The sequence below is a fragment of the Chionomys nivalis genome, chromosome 26 (genome assembly GCF_950005125.1).
Source record: "Chionomys nivalis chromosome 26, mChiNiv1.1, whole genome shotgun sequence".
Taxonomy (NCBI): Eukaryota; Metazoa; Chordata; class Mammalia; order Rodentia; family Cricetidae; genus Chionomys; species Chionomys nivalis.
Window position 1 is genome coordinate 14,317,357 of NC_080111.1, and position 23,233 is coordinate 14,340,589.

General features: G+C 41.1%; 1 protein-coding gene across 4 annotated transcripts in view; it reads left to right on the forward strand.

Annotated features, from left to right (window-relative positions):
- The window catches only part of Dlgap1 (DLG associated protein 1), a 763,362-nt gene that overhangs the window by 267,310 nt on the left and 472,819 nt on the right, over positions 1 to 23,233 (forward strand). For 3 of the 4 annotated variants that reach the window (XM_057758282.1, XM_057758281.1, XM_057758279.1), the window contains exon 3: positions 17,408 to 17,529. The gene's annotated coding sequence lies outside the window, so the exon portion shown is untranslated. The remainder of the gene's footprint in view (positions 1 to 17,407; positions 17,530 to 23,233) is intronic. The other variant, XM_057758280.1, reaches the window with a different exon arrangement.

The window sequence follows — 23,233 nt, forward strand, 5'->3', positions numbered from 1 at the left end:
CCTTGGCCCGGAGTGTTGTAGTCAAGGTGATTTGCATCATGCAGCATCTTCTACCAATCAGGAGTTGTGTCATTTAACACATTCACACTAAGGCCCCTTTGCAAAAGCAGAGCAACTTCCACAACTTGAACATGGATTATGCTTTTCTCCAAGAATATTTCTTCTAATTTTCCTGTGCTGAAGCAGCTGCGGTTGCTATGCCATCAGCTCTGTTGCTATGGGGGATGCCTTGAGTGTTTGCCAGATGATGATTGGTTATTTCAGAGCCCTTATGTTCAGCCGTTGACATTTTTCTATGTTGACTCATGCTATTTTATTTTAATTTGAAGGGTAGTCTCAATAATGTTGATCAGCTTTGAAAGAGCTCTGAAATTAGATATAAAAGGGTTCCATTACTTATCCTCTCAGGAAACACTAGAAACCCAAATGGCCTGTAGAGGAAACACACATGTCTGTAAGAGCATGCAGAATGAAATAGAGATATATTTAGAAACTTGTCTGTGTGTGCAAGGCATACAACTCAAAAGTTATGAGATTTAGAGAAATGGAGAAAGATGCATTCTGGCGTTTTTGAAGCAACTCTGAACAGACAAATCATTTCAAACTGGAGCTGGCCCTATCCAGGTGAACTTTAATGACAATTGCCATAATCAACACAGTTCTGACGTTTAGGGTACATCTTCCTTAAATGCCGCTCTCTCATGAGTAGCAACAGAAATAACCTTTATGAGACAAGATCCAGGAGCTCCTGGGCCCTGCTGCTTAGTCACGAAGCTGTTTTAAACAGGCAAGACACAGTTTGTAACTCTTCCAGATGAACCCTTCAGAAGTGGGCTCATGAAGGGAATGCGAAGAAACTGCTTAAGCTGGGTTGTTTAGATTTTTATTACTTAGAGGCGCATAGTGATCAGATTCATAATCATCTTTCTCCTACGGCATTTGTACTCCTCAAGGTTAAAAAACACCGAAAGCTAGGTTTATGAGCAAATATGACTTTTCTTTTATAAAACTTACTTTAGAAACTAGTTGAACCATTTCCTGAAACATTTATTCCCAAGTTCCTATGGAGTTGTTGTTTTTATGTTTTTCATTTCAATAATTTCCCTATTCTACAAACACATTCCATCTTTCCCAAATGGGATATTACATGCCTTTGAGTTACCAAGGATACAGCTCAGCATAAATTTCAAGCAACTGTTTATGTAGACCTTTTCTCAGGCCAGTGGCTTATGGATGGATAGACACAAATATATTTTCTAACAAAAAGATAAGGTTCTTCTCATGTTAGATGTAAAGTGATAACTGAAGAAGAAAACTGGACAGTTTTCATGTCCAGTTCATGAGACTTTAACAAGTGCTGTTATGTATGAGCATAGCACTCATATTCGTGCATATGTAAATGGTAAAGAAGAAGCATTAAGAAGCCTAGCAAAAATGCAGTGCTGCCTCCTTCCCCTATTCTCCACTTGCCCAGTAAGGAAATAAACAAAGAAATTTAAAAGCTGACAATACCAGTATTCTTTTTCGACTGTTTACAAAATGACTTAAATTGGCCATTTGTGGGAAATATCTGAGAAGGCAGTATGTAAACTTGTTCTTACTTAAATAATGAAATTACTCTCATTTGCATGGGTGGATTAGGTTAAACTCTATAGCTTCATCCATCTTTCCCCACTCTAACTCACTGCTTCTCCTGCCTTTGACTCAACTTTTATCCTTTGATGGAACTGGAGCTTGTGGGGCAGTGTGTGATTCTTCTCATATATCTTGTCCAAAGGATCAAGTTACGCTCGCTCCCTGCGTTCCTTTTCCTATCCAGCCATGTTGTTATCTTGGGTGTGATTGGATTCTTGCCTGGGCTATTCCTGTGGTTTCCATATAGTTCTGTCTTCATCCCCAGGTTTCTCTGGGCATTTTCTCAAAACAATAACGATAATTCCTGTTTGCTATTTATCCTCATCTGCATGGTTATTAGACTGTTAATAAATGTAATATCTCCAAATCTAACTATTGAGTTTCTTAAATATTAGGAACTTTTTCATTCTCAGTATTTTTTTAATCAAGGTAAAACATATTCCCTTAGTCTATTTCTTTTCTTTCTTTCTTTCTTTCTTTCTTTCTTTCTTTCTTTCTTTCTTTCTTTTTCTCTTTCTTTCTCTTCCTTCCTTCCTTCCTTTCTTTCTTTCTTTCTTTCTTTCTTTCTTTCTTTCTTTCTTTCTTTCTTTCTTTCTTTCAGTATTCCATTTGTTTGTTTGGATTTTTTGTTTTTTTCAAGAAAGGGTTTCTCTTTGGAACCTTGGTTGTCCTAGAACTCACTCTGTAAAACCATGCAGACCAGGATGGCCTCAGACTCTTGAGGTTCACCTGCCTGCCTCTGCCTCCCAAGAGCCGGGATTCAAGGGTTCATTAATCAGTGTCTAAGGCTAAGAACCTTGCAGGGCATCATAGCTTCTCTCTTTGATATTGAGCACTCAGTTTAAAAAGCAAGTCCTATTGGATCTGTTTGAGAACACAAAGTGTCTTCACACGTGTCCTCTCTTGTCCTGTTCCCATCCCACTCTAAAATACCCTAACCTGATGCCCAGACATGGCAGATGTCCCCATCAGTTCTGTCTGAGTTCACTCTCAGAGCACTGCCTTCTTTGGTTCTGACAGTTTTATTTATATAAATAAGGTAGGGTGAGTTGGTTACTTTTGTAGTTTGAAATAAGGATCATGAGACTTTACAAGTTTGACCATGAGCTTGAGCCCACCACCATTGACCCATTTGTGCCAACAAGACTGGCCTCCCTGTTCCATAATATCAAAAACACAGCGCCTCCCTCTGGAAACCAAGTGCTTCAACAAACAAGCCTGCTGAAGACCCTTCACACTGTCTGTTTTGGGGACGTTTTGTCATCCAAAACACAAATTCTATCCAGTTATCAATAGCATGCCCACATTCCCAGGTCCTGTTACAAGGAGTTCCTATTCTGAATTAAAGCTATTGTGAATTATGGTGATTGTGAACATTAATGTGCTAACATCTAGCATGGTCTGTACTTTGAGTTCTTTCGAGTGTATATTAAGAAGCAGAAAGTTTACATCAAATGGTGCCTCTGTGTGCCATTGTGCGTTCCCATTAGCAACTCTATAGAAACTCAGTTTCTTTAATTCCTTGCCAACACATTGTTTTCTGCCTGTTACTTTTCATATTCAGAACATCAAAGGTGCATGAGGAGGCAGCATGTTATGGGTTCGATTTGTGTTTCCCTTGTGTTTAATGGTACCACCTATCTTCCTGGGTGTCTATTGAGCAGTTATTTTGTTTTGTTTCTGGTTGTTGAAGCAGAGTCTCTCATATCCCAGACTGGTCTCAAACTCCATTATGTATGTAGCTGAGGGTGGCCTTGAACTCCTGGTACTTGTGACTCTTCCTTCTGGGTGGAAGGATCATGTGCTACCATGTACAGTGTTGACACAAAAAAGACAGAGTCAGTGACATGCCGTGTAGCCGCCACCAAAAACAGGCAAGCTGGGACCTTGCTGGTAAACCATGGCCACGTGACAATACACAAATTAATAAAAATGGGTTAAATTAAGATGTAAGAGCTAGCCAATAAAATGTTAGAGCTAATAGGACAAGCAGTAACTTAATTAATATAGTTTCTGTGTGGTTATTTCGAGTCTGGGCAGCTGGGAACAAGCGGGCTCCTACAATTGACCATCTGCACAGTTTTTACTATTGTTGACCTTTGCTCACTTTTAATTAAAATGCTTTTGTTTGTTTTTGTTTTCACTGACTTATCTGTATTTTTCTTTATTCTAGATATTACTTTTTTTACCAGCTATGTGACCTGAAAAATATTTATCTATAATAGTGTTAAGTATTACCCTTTGTGTAGTTTTCATAGAGACGCTTCTGAGTATTAAAGTAGACTTGGTTTACCACAGTCCACTGATAGAAACTTTAAGTGTGGCAACCTACTTCTTCTACCCAGTTTACATACCATCCTCCCAAGTGTCAATTGCATTTCAATATCAACTGTAGTCATCAAGTATACTTTATAAGCCATAGGGTTATTTATCCCTGTATATCAGCTACTTCTCCTGTTCTTTCATATATGTCAAAAATATTCTATCTTTTCCTTAAATTTACAACATTTGATATATTATTGAAAAAGACATCATACAATATATTCTGGTCATTCTTTCCCCTTTTATAACTCTTCCAGTCACTCCCCACCTTCTCACCCATCCAACTCCAAACTTTTTTCCCCTCTTTTTAGAAAATAAACATTAAAAAAGAATCACAAGCCTGGTCTACAGAGCTAGTTCCAGGACAGGCTCCAAAGCCACAGAGAAACCCTGTCTCGAAAAACAAAAAAACAAACAAAAAAACAAAAACAAAAAAAAAAACCAACAAAAAAAAAGAATCACAAGAAATTCAAAAACAAAACCCACAAAACAAAAAATAGAAGAATATAATATACGAGCAAAATAGTAGTAAGAAAACATGTCGAAACAAAACAATATGAAACAGAAAGGATACAGAAATTCCATTGTTCCATTGAGCTCATCTTGTTCTGTTGGACATGGGGTTGCTCTAAAGTGTTGTTAATATACCTAGGGAGAACGCACTGAAGAAAACTAATTTTTCTTTGTAAGCTGTTGTTCAGATGTGTGTCAGTTCTGTTGTCTCTGGAAGACACTGTTCTTGTAGTGCTGTCCATCCCCCTGTCTCTACACTCTTTCTGCTTCTTTTTACCACAGCCCCTGAGCCCTGAGGGGTGGCATTGATGAATGCATCCTATTTAGGACCAAGAGCCCCAAATCTCTCACTCTAGAAATTGTGTCTCTCTATTAGTTCCCATCTCCCACAGAAAGCAGATTCACTGGTGGTGGCTCGGAGCGACACTGGTCTGTGGGTGTAGCAGAAGGTCATTCAGAGTCATTTTATTGCTGTGCTCCTTTAGCCAAATAATAACATTTGCTTTTCTCTAGGTCCATGGCTTATCCTTATGTCTTACTTATTCTTTTATTTAAAGAAAAATCCTCATTTAACCAATTTTAGGTTTGTTTTGACAGTTGACAGGTGTCCCTAATTTTCCACTGTAGTGTACTTGACTGATTCTTTTATTTTCATATAATATATTCTGATTGCAGTTTCTTCTCCTCCCAACTCCTCCAATAATTTTAATTTTCCTTGGTAGAAGGGTTTTTGCTCCTTCTTCCTGAGGGAGAGTTTTGCTAATTATAGATGTAAAGTTTAGAGCTCTTTTCTATTGTTCCCTGATGAAAATTTTTTTAATTCTCTCACCATCTATGAAAAATCTGCCATTCTTCCCTTCAGTATTTCTCCAGGGAAATGATTGTTTTTTTGTGAGTAGTCTCAAAATGTTTTCTGGTGTGGGAGGTCCTTCTGTCTATGTGTTGCTTTTATTGGTTAATAAATAAAGAAACTGCTTTGCGCCAATAGCAGAGCTATAGGGGAACAGAGCTAGGCAGAGAAAACTAAGCTGAATGCTGGAAGAAAGGAGACAGAGTCAACAAGTACCATGGAACTGCCAGTGGAGACAGAAGCTGGGAAGTTTTCCCGGTAAGCCACAGCCACGTGGCAATACACAGATTAATTGAAATGGGTAAATTAATATGCAAGAGTTATCCAATAAGAAGCTAGTGATTTAACTAATACAGTTTTTGTGTGATTATTTCAGGGCTAAGCAGCTAGGAACCAACAAGTGGCCTCCTCCCAACAGTTTTCCTTGTCCATCTCTTTCAGAAGTTTAATAGATTTCTTTAGGTTTGTTCCTATTTGTGATTAACGTACAGTCTTAGGTGTCTGTAGCACCATCTAGAGACATGTTCCACCATGATTTTTTCACGTGGTTTTTCAGCACCACCCTCCTCCAAGCTTGAGAATTTGATGATCTGTAGGTAGAGTTTTCTGTGTTCCTGTATATCCTGGAGGCCTCTCTCAGTTTCTAAGAATCAGTTTTCCTCTTGCTCCTCAGATTTGGTGAATGGAATTGATATTTCTTCACATTTATTCATTCTTTTTTAGTTCATCCACCAATATTCCCTTTTTTAATTTTTTAGAATTTATTTTATTTTTACATTTACATTTTCACAATTTCCATATGAGTTTTCTTTTTAATAATTTCTTGAGTGCACTATTTTCCATTTATCTCAGAAGAATTTGTTATTGAGGAAATAGTGTTAGGATAATACTTTAAAATTGGTCACATAATTCATCATTTGTTTCATCTCAATATGGGGATGTACTGGCAATTTGTTGGTCAACTTGACACAAGCTAGAGTCATCAAAGAGGAGGGACCATCTGGCTGGAGGCAAGCCTGGAGCACATTTTCTTAATTAGTGATTGATGTGAGAGGGCCCAGCCCATTGTGGGTGGGGCCATCCCTGGGATGGTGGTCCTGGGTTCTATACAAAAGGAGGCTGAGCAAGCCAGTGGGCAGCACCCCTCCCTCACTTCTACATCGGCTCCTGCCTCTAGGTTTCTGCCCTGTTTTAGTTCCTGTCCTGACTGCCATCAGTGATGAATAATAATGAAGCATAAGAAAAAATAAACCCTTCCCTCCCCAAGTTGCTTTGGTCACGAAGTTTCATCACAGCAATAATAAACCTAACTAGAACAAGGGTTCTCTCGTGTCCTTCCTCATTCAAGTTATGATTTTACTGATTTTTGATTGACAGGTTTGGGAGTTTTGCTTTGTATTGTTCTGAATTATATCCTTTCTTTGTTAAACCAAGGACCTCTGTTTCTCTTATGTTGATGCCTGGTCTGTCTTAACAAGCAGAGTTCTGTCCTTCCTTACCTAACATGGCTCTAGGGGACGTTTATTCTCCCCTGTCTTTCCTTAGTTCTCCTGGGGTGGTGTTGAACTGGGTCTTCCTGGCCTGCTTCTGGCTGCCTCTCACAGGGGAGGAGCCCTTGATCTGAAGGGATGAAGGGGTTTCCTTACCAAAACTAGAATTTGCCAAAGGTTAGAATTTTATTGAAGAAAATTAAAATATCTGGACAGAAATTTGAAAGTTTGGAAAGTGACTACAGCAAAACAGAAAATGGAGGAGACACAGTGAATCCCTCCCTCTACAGCCGGCTCTGACCTAAGAGTTTTCAACTGTGGCTGTCATAAAGGAAGGAAAAGAGTTGCCCATTTTCCTGTCTGTAGTTTTGGTCTCCGGAACAGATTGTCTCGCCTACTTTTCATGTCAGCTGTGGCATTGCCCTGTGTTTTGGAATGTGGTTTGTGTGATGACGCCGACACTGGGAAGGAAGTGTGTTCACAGCTGAGACCAACTGATGCTCCTGCCCCTGTGAGCCAGGAGGAACGTCATGGACTGAGTGAGAGCAAAGCCCATGGCTGGCGTTTGCTAAGGCTTGCACTACGCTCACACATGAATGGGCCCCCTAAAATGTCGCTTCCCCACCGTGTCTTTGATAATTGCTTCTCAGTCATAGTAGTTGGTTACCTGTTCTGAGTAGGGCCATTTTACAGTGACATTTGCCCCACAAAAGTAGTAAATAAGGAATTCATTACAGATGAGAATAGACTTCTGAAGAGCACAGTAGAGAGTTGTTTGCCGATGTATCTTCAGCAATTCAACATTTGTGCAAGCTTACAAGTGAAGGTGAAGGGTTACAGATTTCTAACAAAATTTATTACAACTATTTATACAGTATTATGGTTTCATATGTTTTTCTAGGGTTTGAAATGAGCGAGGGTATCCTGCTGGCCTCCCGTGGCACTCCTCAGGGAGTGCCTCCTATTTGTTAGGGAGGTACGGAATGACAGATTCAGATTAAAACATTAACATTTGAATTAAAGCAATGTACACTATGTGATTAACTTAAATATAACAATATTTTATTGATCTCTAGTCATTGTAGATAATTGTGTGAATTGACACCATGAGGGATTGTAGTTAATAAGCTCAATAGAGCACTTTAAGCTGTGGGACTTTCCTTTTTCATTTTTAAATGGCTGTAGGGTAGTTGCTTTTATTCAGACTGATAGTAAATGGAACCAGCCTTAGTGACCAGCCACTCACTTTTATAACTTCATTTTGATAATGGATGGGAGTAGGAAGAGTTGTGTGTTGGTTTAGAAGCCAATTTACATTTTGTTATTATTTTTCTGACACTAAACCTGTTGTTATAAAATCAGTTATATGACAGTTTTAAAGACTGTGTAAATCAATTTGGGATGTTTTAATTGGAATTTTGCGATTTCGGACTATTTACTTAATTATTGTTAAAATTGATTTAGCACAACACCTATGGAGAGTGGGTTTTTTTTTTTTGTCATGGAATAAAAGATTTTGTTAAAGTGTTGAGTCTGCCTAAAGTAGTTTAATGTCTGAAGGAAATATACCTCTATAATCCCCAAATCCCTATTTATTGATCCCCATACTTTTTCCCACTATAATATCTTGGTTTTGATTATCTGTGCAAAACTATCAAAATATTGTTCCAGTCAGCATCCTGCAGAGACAAAACCAAGAGGGGAGAAGGGAGAGAGTATTCATTGGGAAATTGCAGATGATGAAGAAGTCCATACAAGCTGGGGACCCTTGGAGCTGGAAATGTGGCTCAGTGCCAGGGACACCAGGGCATGATGCGCACTTGGAGATAGAAAGTCTATAAAACCAGATATCTGTCACTGCTGTGTGTTCTGGAGTTCAGAGGTCAAAAAGCCTGGAGCTGTGATGTCCATGGTCAGGCGAAGAAAGGTGCCCACTTCAAGAGAGCCAACGAATGGCTTTTTGCCTGTCAGGCCCTCTGCTGGTTGGACAGTACCACCCACACTGAATTCCCCACTCAACCTACTGACTCAGAAAACCTCCTTTATTGACTCTAGATAGCTCTTCATTCACTCAGAGACCTAACATTGGCATCACATATAAATCAAACAACTCTGAAAGATCATAGCTGTGGACCATCCAGAATCAGGAGCTAAATTAAGAGAGAAACTTAACTCATAGTATGGTGCTACTCGAAAGCATCCTGCTTTCATTCACCTTATGGTGCCAGGAACCAAGTCATCTACCCTGTATCTAGCACCTGGAACAGCGTTTAACACGTAGTAGCCATTCGTTGAATGGAGAAGTGTATTTCTTCAAACACTGTGAAAAGAAATAGCCTCGTAGGCTAACTTTGTTTTGTAGGACTCAGATTTCCCCTCAGGAAATGTCAGAGACTGACCCAGGCCTGCTCTGCAGTGGCTGTGTGTATGGACACCTTTGCCGCTTCTCTTTGTTCTTCCTCCCAGCTCTCTGAGACACGAACAGATTATACTGAACAGTAAACTCCAGCCCATATTCTAAACTGCTCAGTTCACTGACTCACTCGTGAATAGCCGTGGGAGTTCAGGACGTAGCTTGCTGGGAGCAGAATTCTGGTTGATGGTCTTGGGGCCAGCATTGCCAGCTGGCATATATAGGCTCAAAAATGAAACTCTTCTCTCTCTGGAAACTCAAAATTTGGCTCTATTACTTGAGCTAGTCACCAACTTGATTCAAAAACTAATAAGGCTCTTCTATATTTTGGCACGAAAAATTGCTTTTTAAGAATAAAGAAAACTAAATCTGCAACAGAACAAAATAGGAAATAGCGATATAAAGAACTAGAGTAAATCCCAGCTCTGAGATTTTGTGAGAGCCTTTGGCCAGATAATTTAATATCTTTGTGCCTCAGTTTTGGCATCTGTAAAATGGAATGATGCTAATGACACCTAAATGAAGTAATTCACTTACAGCTCCTGGGTCACGGTCAGTTTTGTAAGCTTGGCAGCTGCGTAGATATAAAGGTATTAGATAAGTGGACAGAAATGACTCAAGAAAAATAAGTCATAGCATTTGCCCTGAGGAAGACACTGAATAGTGAAATCGAGACCTCCTCCCTCTGTTGCAAGTTGGCCAGTTTCTTGCCATCTGTGTCACCCCGGCTCCTGTAAAAAGTCAGCGATCTCAACAGCTACCTCAAGGAGATCGTGGACTCCAGGTCACCACGGCACTGCGGGGAGGAAGTGTTTCATACTATAGCCGTCCTTACTGTGTGTGCCGAGCTCATCCCAAGAAGGCGTGCTCAAAGACATGTAGTGAGTGAGCAGTGGTGGACCTGCCTGCTTGGCTGTACAAATCCTGAGAGTCTGGTGATTTTTTTTATATGTATAATCATACTACTTTAATGAGACATGAGATAAACCTATATGCTGGATGATGGAGAGGTCATTTTCAATTAGCAGGAAACTTGGGGATATATTTAAAGGTACATTGCTTTATCTTCTTAATATATCCATGGTTTGGGAAGAGACAGCCACCTGTCGCTGAAAGCGGATTGATGCAGAAGGCCTCTCGATAGGAATAAAGAGACGGTTCCCACCCACCCCCTTTTAAAATGCCATCTCTAGCCGGGCAGGGAATTGTAAGGAAAGTGCTGGCCTTGCCAGCATGAGAACTGGACTGTAGGTCCTCATCACCCACATAAATGCCCAGTGGGTATGGCAGCCTGCCTGCAATCCCAGCAAATGAGGGACAAGATAAAGGGCCCTCCCCCAGCAAGCTGTCTAGGTAGCTATCCTGAAAAGCCAATCTTGGTTTCAACTGAGAGACGCTGACTCAATAAGATCCAAGAAAAACTCCTCATGTCAGCCTCAGGCCTCCTCATGCTTGCACACACAGGTGCAACTGCACCCCACACAGTGTATACCTACCCCCATGCAAACATGCTTACATATGTGCACAGTATACAAAAGTATCTCGGCACATCATAGTCATTTAAAAGTCTAACTCATTCTCGAAAACCCTTTATTGAGTTTTGGCAGCTGCAGGGAACAGCACATACCTTTGATGTGTGCAATTTGACGAGTTTGGACAGAATCAGGCATCTCCATTATTCACTAGTTAGAGTGAATTACTACTGTCTGTCTCTGATGAAGATGTCACCTTGAGGGCAATGGGCTTTAAAAGAAAGATTTAAGCAAAATTGAAAATTAACTGGGGAACTTCTGAAGGGTATTGTTTCAAATTAAGAAATTTGGCCTGATATCTGACTAGTCACTAGTCAATAATAAGGAGAACAGAAACTAAATTGATTTAGTTTGTAGTTGGCCTGGAATTACAGACATAGATGGATCATTTCCAAAATCCCATATTTAATACTGAAGCTCAAGTTAATACCAAAAGCACTCGCTAGAGTCTGTTCCAGTTCATTATAGCAGGGTGAGCGTTAATGGCCGTGTTATTTTAAGGGTCCAGGGCAAAATAAAGATGCAGGTCGTTTGTTCAGAAAACAGGTACAAGGGGCCACAAAAAGCACTAATGTACAGGCTACTTCCTCCCTTTCTCCAGCTCTCTTGATATATCATGTTGGTGACATATCATTGCACAATGCTCTGAGGGAAAATGAAAGTTAACTGCATACATTATTGGCGTGAATTTTACCCCTCGCCTTTGTGTTGTGCAGTGCATGTAAAGCACCTAATCCTCACTTACCGAATCATAAATATGTCTATATTGTGATCTCATGGACCATGTATCTGTGTTTTGTTCTTACCAGAACAATAAAAATGCAACATAGACCTGTCCCTAGGTCACTCACAAATGTGTGTGCATTTTAGATACCACTTCCCCCTGGCTTACTGCGGAGTGGAGAGATTGGAAGGAAAAGAGAGCAATGCATGCTTTTGCCTTCCTTACTTCCTTTTTCTCATCTTCAGTCTGTGGCTGGAAGAAGAAAGGAAGGAAGTGTGGCAGGTCTGTATCTCAGAACACTCTTGCCTTCTTCCTAAGTTGGAGGGAATTCTGGTCTCCAGTGAGGGCCGGCTCCTTGGACTAGCAGCTTCTGAGATTAGTCATAGACACAACATGCTTGCTCGGCACCCCCACTGCATCTTGCTCACCTCCGCTGAATGTTCATCAGATGCCCTGTCAGATTCCCTATCGTGCAGAATGAATGTGAAGCAATGAGGAACAGCTATAGATGCATGCAGTGTATACACATTCCTGTTCCTGTTGAAGTTTGCCCACAATGCACTTGTTTATGTTAAATGAAGTGTGAACTGTCGCGGTCCCCCTCGTCCCGCAAGGAAGACACGCAACACCGGAGCTCTTCCTGCTGCAGTTTTATTCAGGACCTTGTTAACAATTGTAAAATCTCTCTCTCTCTCTCTCCCTTCCTTATCACTCACTCACTCACTTACTCACTCACTCACTCACTCGCTCTCACTCTCTCCCTCTCTCTTTTCCTCTCTCTTCCTCTCTCCTTCTCTCCCCCAGCCCTTAAGTAGGCCTGGGCTGCCAACCCCAGATTGCCAGGTGGGCACTGCCCATAGGTCCACGCATATGCAAGCAGCTGACAGTCATTGCGTGATAATAGCATAAGTCAGGCCTAGTTGATATTAGGAGTTGATTATCACAGATCGCGGAGGGCGGTAGCCAGCACCATAAGGTGCAGCTCCACGCAGCTCTCTACATCGCCATCAGGTGTGACTTCACGGGGATCTCTACAGTGAACCTTTTTAAACCCACAGAATACATATCCTGGAAGCCCATTCCTGTCTCCCGCATTCCAGGGTCACATACCCCACCACCTCCTTGACAAGCCGACTAGGCACTGACATCCCAACTATTGGTTAGTGCTTTCATGCTTACTTGCCTCCCCTAAAACGAAAGGTCCCCTGGTGTGTTTCCACGTCCTAGTAGTGCCGGGGATGTGATTATAGCCTTTGTGGAATGGTGTAGGTGATAGATGCATGCGTGAGTGAAGGAAGGTTCACAACGGGTGTCCTATAAAGAAGATCCTTTGGAATCCCAAGAAACCTCGTCACTCTAATAAGGGAGAGATCTTGTGGGAGACAGGGTAAGACGCTTCTCAGCTGAGCTTCTTCTATCTGATCAGAAATGCATTTTGCTAAAATATAGACACTTATAAAATCTAATGCATATACCGTTTGCATTTCCCTTCCCATACCCTCAGGCAATATTTTTAAATAACCTCTTTTAAGTTCTGGAAGGGCCTCCCTTATAGAGTAGCTCCTGGGAAGTGAATGGTGTGGGGTATATTAGTTTAAACTCTGACACCAGAGTTGAAGAAAATGTTCTACTGAGTAATCCAGAAAATTAATTTTAAAACAATTTAATAGATTTTGTTGCAGGAATAGTCCAAAGATTATTTCAGCTCAAGGAATCCACAGGAAAAGAAGTGAAGAAGTGGCAGAGAAATGATTGCGGGAAATTTGTAGCACGTTGAATATTGATATTGGGTTCAACCTGAAGGTCAGAAAAGCAAAATTAGTCAGCCTCTGACTCTTCCCTCTACCTCAGTTTGAAATGGCAATCCTGCCTCCAGAAATCTCAGAATGAGACTATGTCTGAGAGCTGTCTCCCATTTTATATTCCTCTCTAGGGCTGAGATTAAAGACATGCATCACTACGGCCTGGTTTCTATGGCAAACTAGTGTGACTACAGGGATTAAAGGTGTGTGTCACCACTGTCTGGTCAGGAAGACTGACAAGTGGGGCTGTTTTATTCTCTGATCATCAGGCAGGCCTTATTTATTAAAATACAAATGAAATATTACTCCTGGATTTCTTCTACAAATTCCCAAGGTCTGTCTTCTTTACCCTTTCTCCACAGTTCACCGATATCTCTTGCCTGTAGGAGATAAGATGACAAAGCCCTGCTCATCACTTTATAACCCTGACCAAGGCTGCGATTGTCCTTTGCTTGCATACTTGCTTGGTGATGGGTTTTGGTTGTTTTGTTTTGCTTTTTTGTAATATATATTGTTTGGACTTTTGAGTGAGTTTCCCAGATGAAGCCCAGTCTAGCTTGAAATCTTCATCCTGCCTCAGTCTTCTCGGTGTCTGTATTATAGGCTTGTGCCACCATGCCTGCTGTGACCAGAGTGTCCTTGTCCTCTTCGGGTGAGCCACTCTTCCTGGTCCAGTTGACAATGGCCAGAAGCGAGTACATAATGTCCAAACAACTGACAGATGTCCTTCATGAGAGAATAATTACAAGTATTGGATAGACCCCGGAGACGTGGGCTTGGCAAACATCCCCCAAACTAGCTATATCTATAAAGAGGACTGTAATAATAACGCAAGAGGAACCATTGAATCAAACAAGTTATATTGAAATTCCAGTGCCTCCATATGTGTAAAGTCATATGGATATCAATGAGAAAATCCACATGGATCTTCTTTTACTCCAATGACTATAGTTGCTCTTCTTTTTTGTGAATATAAATATTACTAGGTGACTAAAAGAAAAATATTTGGGGAGAGGGAAATAGGGTCTCTTGGGGTAGAGAAATGGTAAGAGTAACAGAGAAACAGTTCTGCATTCTAGAATGAGTGCTCACGCTAAGAAGCAAAGGCCTGGAGTAAGTCAGTCCTCTGGACTCTTTCCTCATCTGTGTCGTGAAGATGGCGAACAACCAGCAGCGTGCCTGGTGGCAGTGTGCCTTGGGGCAGCGTGCCTGGCTGCAGAATCAACCTTCAGAGTCCAGAGATGTCGTAGCTTGGATGGTTGTGCACAGCTAGGCATGGTGGCATGTATGTGCCTGCCGTCCCAGCTACCGAAAGGGACTGACACAGGAGACACTTCGGCCCAGCAGTTTAAAGACCAGATTTGTAACATAATAATGTACTGTCTCAAAATATTTGACTAAAGGTAAAATTCCACAGTTCTATAATTTGCATATTTAAGGTTTCTAGGTAACGATGATAACCAACTATATTTTGGACCCACTACACCTACATGAGTCAGCATTTAAGGTCCCTTTTGCTCTTTAAAATAGATGTTTACCTAATAATTATATAACTTTTACAGTGACCTGTTGGTAATAAAACTTATTTTTTGTTCATATTCTAGTATATATATTTTTTTTAGAAACTGCATTGCCAGCCGAGAGGGGCTCGCAGGTGTCCAGGGAGATGTCCCCAGCTGGTACCTTGGGCAACTGAGGAGAGGGAACCTGAAATGACCCTATCCTATACTGATGAATATCTTACATATCACCTTAGAACCTTCTTTTGGCGATGGATCGAGATAGAGACAGAGACCCAATTTGGAGCAACAGACTGAGCTCTTAAGGTCCAAATGAGGAGCAGGAGGGAGAACATGAGCAAGGAAGTCAGAACCACGAGGGGTGCACCCACCCACTGTGACAGTGGAACTGATCTATTGGGAGCCCACCAAGGCCAGCTGGACTGGGACTGAATAAGCATGGGTTGAAACTGGACTCCCTGAACATGGCGGACAATGAAGGCTGATGAGAAGCCAAGGACAATGGCACTAGGTTTCGATCCTCATACATGAACCGACTTTGTGGGAGCTTAGCCTGTTTGGACGATCACCTTCCTGGACTTAGATAGAAGTGGGAGGACCTTGGTCTTCCCGCAGGGCAGGGAATTTGTACTGCTCTTCAGTATCAAGAGGGAGGGGGAATGGAGTGGGGGGAGGAGAAGAGTGGGGATAGGGAAAGGGGAGTGGGGGGAGGGGCAATATTTGGGAGGAGGGGGAGGGAAATGGGAAACGGGGACAGGTGGAAATTTTAATTAAAAAAGAATAAAAAAATAAAATAAAATAAAATTGCTGAAAGACAAAAAAAAAGAAACTGCATTGCCTCTCTACTTTTTAAATGAAAAGCGCTATTTACTTGATGATTTCGACTCTATTTGGTGCAAAATAAAGTCTCAATAAATATTCATGAATAGATAAGTGGTCAAGCTCTTTGTTTTAAAAAATCAGAATTTACTCATTTTCTTTTAAGGAATTTAGTCCTCACCTGTATAAGGAGACCCTCTCCTCAGACTTTGATTTACTGGAAAACAGAGTATTAAACAGGATAATAGTTCATAAATCAAGGCTTCAAGTCTTTAAGCTGTAACTGATAATGGAATCTCATTTTGTCTTCTCTAGGATGAAGAAATGGGATATATATGATTTATTTTATTCCAAGGTGCTTTGTTAAGTCCTGTCTAAATACTTAGATTCAGTTAATATTGATCTCAAATTCACTACCAGTCTTGTAATACTCGTCAGCCTTGCCAGACTCAGAATAATAACAATATGATGTCAGCCACAATCTTTTTGACTACCCAGTGTTCATTTCGGGAATGAATGCATCATGTTTCTGGGGAGCTGAACCTCTGGGAAGAATTCCTGGGTCATGGTTTTGCCTTTGAAAACTCTGAGGAAGTGATCAAAATAGATCACCTCCAAGATCTTGATCCCCTCTTCTGAAACACAAGCTCCGTGTTAAAACACTTACAGTAATTAGATTGAAACAATAGTTGCATTTTTAATCTCAGTTGTGAATCTGACTGCATTTCTATGTATTGCTTCAATTTACTTTTCCCTTTCTCTTCTAAAAGTATTTTTATATGCTACCAGGGCACACAGAATTATCTTGTTTGAAACAACAACACCAAACAGCCAAAACAGATGTCGGTGTCCCCTAGCACTTTGAAACATCGGGTCATTTGTGTGGTGAACCCTTCCTACTGTGACCTGCTAGAAAGGAGACTCATGGCCCCACACAGCATATGATGTGGTCTGAAGCAGCCTCCCTCCCGCAATGTGGCCAGATATAGTTTCTACTTTGTTACTTTCTAAGAAAGCATCGTTGATAATTCCGTGAATGGCTCAGCTTAGGCATCACCGAGCCCATGGTTGCTCGCTAAAGAATAGTATGTCATGTTGGACCCCGCTGTGAGGTCAAAGAGACCACAATGGAAGCAATTTCGATTTTTACTCCTTTTTAACCATGGTTGGTTGGTTGCAGTATTAATAAAACATGTAGTTGCCAGGAAATGACCACAAGTGTATGTATTGTACCTTACAAAATCATATGTTTGACATTTGTACCTTATTACTTTTTAAAGATTTATATTTATTATTTTCAGTTGTGTGTGTTGGGATGTGTGCATGTGTGTGTGTACACAAGTGCATGTGCCTGCAGAGGTCAGAGGTATCACATCCCTGGACTTAGCTTTCCAGACAGCTATGAGCCTTCAGATGTGGGGTGGGGGTACTATGAACAGAATTTGGGTCCTCTATACGAGCAGAATGTGCCCTTAACCACTGAGTCATCTCTTCCAATCTTGCTTTATTTCATTTTAAAGAGAATATAAGTGATAGTTATAGACAAACATTTTGTACAATATCAAACCTATTTATAATAGTGACATACATTTTTCCTGGTTGATTTGATTTTCTGAGATGCATAAAAATATCATCACAAGACCCGGCACAGAGATTTCCTATGCAACTGTTCGTCTCACACCATTGGATTTAATGGCTGCTGGTGTCATTTTTATGAGCTCAGTCCTCAGTGTGTTTCTGTTTCCAGTGAGTCATCATGTCTAATTATTGCATTTGTTATCTCTCAGAGCAGTTGAGCATCACATACCAGGAGTGGCATCCGCATAACAGTATCAGCAAAGGCGGCAACTTGAAGCTTGTACCTCCTTCTGGATTGGAAGCAGTAGAAATGAAAGCGTGATCGTCAAAGGTAAACCCCCTCATAGAACCCACTTCTACAGTGTCCTCCTGAAATGCACTATGTGAAGGACTTTTCTCTTTTCATAGTGTGATCTATTTCTACTTTTTAGCTCCACAGCTGTCAATAGACTGCTGAATTTAAAGTCTGTTTTTTTAACTCCGTAGTTACCTGTGCGGATTTGACCAAGATGGAGTTCACATGTGGTATTCGTTGTTGTCAGGCTAGAACGTCAGGTCAGGCAAATGCGATTTTCAGGACTCTCTGAAATACTGGATGCAAGGTTAAGTGCCGAACAGAAGAGAAAGATGGCATAGCATCCACTCTCTATTTTCTTTTCATGCTGTACTAATTCACATTTATTAGCACAGGCGTGTCCACTGTGGTCTAAACCTGTTAAGAAAGGCAGTAGAAATGCTGGAACCTGTGCCTCAATCTCCATTCTCCTCCTTCCATCCAACGCTCTGTTGGGAGGGAAAGGCTGGAGAACGTCTAAGTTAAATGCATTGTGTGCGTAAGAGCAGGTCAGAAGGGGTTGGTATTGCTGACTATGTTTGTGAGCTACCCTCCTGTTTGTGTTACTTGTGCAACAAAGACCAGGCCTTGAAAATGCCTGTTTATTCGGAAAATGATCCCACAAATCAAGATTGGGCCTTCTTTCTAGTACATGATGTAGAAGGATAAGATTGCATCTAGACTGGACAACATAGTAAGATTCTGTCTCAGAAAGTAAAATAATGAAATAAAAAGAAGCATAGAGAGAGAATCAGTGTGGGTAAGAACATGGGTGGGCTAGCAAATCTTCCCTGGGAGTCATGGGAACTTGACTCTTCAGAGGTCTCCCGTGGAGGTTTGGATGCTGTCCAGGATTTTCGCCTTTCAGCATGTACTAGGAGATAGCTCACTCTCTGAGTCTGACACCCAGGGTACGAACTCCCCCACAGTTCTAGGCTGTATTAGCACCACCTTAGGCAGGAGGCAGGACACCTAGTTAGATGGAGACTGACATTGTAAAGGCAAAGGAAAATCCAATGGGAAGCACAATGCCCATCCCCGAAGCTGGGAATGCAATAGCAAGTGGTCCAGAGGTCAGTATTCAGCCAATCAGTGACTTGTTAAACCCCTTTTGCTTGATTTTGAAACATCTGAGAAGGAAGTGCTTCACGCTTTAAAGTCTTACTGGAGTGTCATGGAGACAAGATGAACTGTTTTAAAATGCGCTTTTACCAATAGATCTGTGTTCAAAATGAGACATGCATTTTGGCATACCATATCATATTTTTTTAAAGAAAACTATAGGTTTTAAAGTGGTGAGCATTTTAGGAAGAGTTACAAAGTATAATGTAATAATAAAATCTAATAGTGTTTTCACAATTACTTACTTGATGTTGTTCAGTTTGAGGAGAGTAGGCAGGCAAGTATATTCTCTCTCTCCCTCTCTCACATACACACACACACACACACACACACACACATCTCTCAACCCACCATATTCAGTAAATGTACCATCTCACATCCTCCGAACTCCTTTCTTTAACATTAGAATATTAAACAATAAAATAAAAACAGTGGTTTTACTATAAAATAATAAATCTGTGAAAACACACTAGAAGTTATGATGAGAAAGGAGCAGTCATTAAATATATAACAGGTAACAGTAGCAAACATCTCAGCTATTGCCGGGATCCCAGTGATGCCAGGGAAGGTGTGGCAGATGGCACGGCGGCAATACCCAAAGAGGAGACGGAACCAGAGTCTGAGTTGAGAAGACTTCACTGATGGTGAGGGCCGTCACTCAGAATGAATCTTATCCTAAGTAAATGTCCCCAGAGACTCTGAGACTTGGCAAATTCTGCCTCCTTACTGAGCTTACAGTCACCTCTCCCTGGGTTTCTGGTCTGTAGTTTCCTTTGACTCCTGATTCTTCGAAGTGAAAGTTTTGATTATTTCAGGTTTTACCTCAAATCTTATTCTCAGATTAAGCCCTTCATTGTCATCCAAACTGCTAAGCCAGAAATGTAAAACCTGCCCCTCAGTTTGCCAGCTTTTACTCTCAGCATGTCTCTCAGCCATGGTCTAATCTAGAACATAGTCCCTGTGCTTTATCGAGCTTCCAATTGCTCGTGTGGGTCTGTGGTTGCTAGGCATACATCAGTGCAGGTTGAGCTCATGGGTGTGCATTTTTAACAAGCTCCAAGAGGAAGTGAATTTGTTTGTCCTGAGACCTCCCTTGGAGAACACCTCTAGATGGGATGATCCAGGATGGGACTATAGTAATCATGCTCCAGTTTTGGTTAAAGAGAGGATGAATTTTCTTGCCAGCTCACACCATGGAGAGTTGTTTTAGCTTCAGACACGGTCTGAGTCAAGGACTGGCATGACATTTAATAGCTGGGCGTGGTGGTGCATACCTTTAAGTTCCAACCTGGTCTCCTTGTTCAAAGCCAAGCTGGTCTACATAGAGTGTTCCAGGTCAGGAGCCAGTGCTACATAGTGAGAAAATGACTCAAAATACACAAGATCACTTTCCTGAGAAACTGATTTGTCTTCATTTGATCCTGGGCTTTCACACCCAAAGTCCCCACCCTAACGATTCTCCCCCACGCACTCTACAGCGTTTCATAAGTACCTGATTTCCTGAGCCTTAGAGTGGCTGTTGTTTAAGTCTTAGGGTCTCCTGACAACCTGGATGTCATCTGGGGTCACCACAATTCAGGGCCCCTAACTTAAAGTTTTAGAATCACCAGGAAAGCAGACTATGATCCCATTCACACAAGTCAGTCTTTGTGCCTGCAAGTTCTTCTCCCCTTACAGGAGGTACCCCAGCAGGGGTACACATGACATACGTCCTTGTGGGCTTGCATCGCAGTTCATTTATGACATTGGCAATACTCAGCCTTGTGGGTTTGATCAAGTGGTCAGTCACTTCTTAAAGAATTGTCACTTTCTCTCTTGATCTTTTTTTGTACTCTGCCCTCATTTTGTTGAGATTTGGGCTTGGAACCTTCGTTAAGAACCATGTCTAAGTTAGTTCGCCCTCTTTCCTGTTTTTAACAACTATGTGTAGCTATCGGGGACAGTTCCTTGCTCCAACCCTGAAATAAGATTTTAATATGAAATTTTGAATACTAAGTTTTCAATATATTTTCTATCCATTACTTCTTTAGAGACTGCGGAGGTTTGTAATTGGATGGATGGATGGATGGATGGATGGATGGATGGATGGATGGGTCAGTGGATGAGTGGGTGGGTGGATGGATGGATGAATGGAGGGATGGATGGATGGATGGATGGATGGATGGATGGATGAGTGGGTGGGTGGATGGATGGATGAATGGAGGGATGGATGGATGGGTAGATGGATGGTGGATAGATGGATGGGTGAATGGAGGGATGGATGGATGGATGGATGGATGCATGGATGGATGGATGGATGGATGGATGGATGGATGGATGGATGGATGAGTGGGTGGGTGGATGGATGGATGAATGGAGGGATGGATGGATGGGTAGATGGATGGTGGATAGATGGATGGAGAGATGGATGGATGGATGGATGCATGGATGCATGGATGGATAAATGGAGATGGATGGATGGATGGATGGATGGATGGATGCATGGATGGATGCATGGATGGATGCATGGATGGATGCATGGATGGATGCATGGATGGATGGATCAATGGATGGATGGAGAGATGAATGGATGGATGGGTGGATGGGTAGATGGATGGATGGATAGATGGATGGATTTAGCAGCAAGTGACTTCTCACAAAGAAATCTCTGTGGCATATTATACAGAAAGAGATGGATTTCCTTTGTATGGAACCTTCTTTACAAAGAACACTCTACACAGAGGGCATCGTAACAGAGGACGAGCTGTGTCTATTCAGAGTCTGATCTGCTGGGCATCCCCAGCACTGTGCTCTTTTATAAGCACAGCTCTCACAAAGGACGTTTTGCTATCTGATTGAATACAACGAGAGAAATGTCATTTTTATCAAGATAAATTGAACATTCTACTTTATGAAAGAGACACTGGATGTGTGAAACTGGGAAATCACACCAATTTAATAAATCCCTTTGTAAATGGGCCTTCCTCGAGTTTAGATGCTGCAGCTGCAGCGTGGTCTGACTGTTTATTCACACCGAAGACAAAAGCGCTTTCTGGTCTCGTGCATTGAAATGTGTTCATGATCAACATTGCATGTTTCCTCTCTGCATCTTCAGCTGCATTTTTCATACCGTGATTGGCTTGGTAAATTTATTTCACTTTGCTTGCTAAAATAGATGTCCGTACTTTCTGTTTTCTGCCTACTCTTTGATTTATTCCAGAGAGTGAGTTCAATGCCTACTTTCAAAGCTCAGTGTGAATTCATTCTGTTTGTTTTAAAACCAAACTTCCACATATTTTTGCTCCTATATATTCTGCTGTGTATTAAACTTGAAAATACACCCAATAATTTAATTGGAAATAATTTCAACTAAAATTGAAAATGCTTACAATTATATATTATCATAATTAACCATAGTGGATGATGAAGATGAATCCTTGAGAATGTATCTTTAAAAATGTATTTCATAATTCATTTTAGTAGTGGAAGAATTATCAATTTCTTTTTATTTTATAGCATCCCTCATATTAAAGCTTAAAAGTTAATTAAAGCATAAAATACTAACTTCAGCTTTGTTATTTCATGGGTGTGTTTACCTGACTGAATCCTAGACTTGTTTACTCAATTAGGAAAAGTAGGGTTTAGGGCAGCACTGGGGGACACCCCAGTGGGTAAAATACCTTCTGCATAAACATGAGGGTAAGAGTTCAAATCCACACAACCAATAAAAAGCTGGACACATTAGCACATGTCTATAATCCCAACTCTTAGAGTGAGTTGAGATATAAAGACATAAGAATTCTGGGAAGCTCTTAATGGGTGCACAACTACGTATACGGAGGGGGGGCGCAGACATACACACAAAGAGACAAATACAGATAATACAGATACTCACAGAGAGAGACAGACAGACACTCTCAGAGAGAGTGTGAGAATCAGACAGACTGATGCACATACAAATAAACACAGACATATATACAAACATACACACACAGAGAGACATAACACGGATAGAGATATGGACACACAACACATGTACACATACACTCACACACAGAAAAAGAAACAGACAAATAGACAGAAACAAACCAACACATACACACAGAAAGAGACAGATCACAACACATATACACATTGACATAGCACATGCACACATGATACAAATGAATGTGTGTACACACGCATGCACAGCTTTAAGACAGAAAAGGAGAGTGATCTGGAGAGGTAGCTCTGTAATTAAGAGCATTGGCTTCTCTTCCAAGATACTTGCTGTTTGGTTCCCAGAACCTGTGTCAGCTCACAAGTACCTGTAAGTCCAGTTACAGGGGATTCAGTGCCCTCTTCTGGCCTCTGTGGGTCCTAGGCATGCACATGGCACATAGATATGCATGCCAGCAAAACACATGAAATAAAAACTTTTTTATTTTTTTAGTAAAGAAAAAGAAAGAGAGAGGAGGAGGGACAGGGAAAACTGATTAGGACGAAAACCTTGATTCATTCCAGTGCCCATCTTCAATCTCAGGGTTCAGAGCTCATCCAGTGTTACCCAAAGTCAGTTTCTGCAGTATGAAACAATCTATGACCTGCACACGGTTGGAAA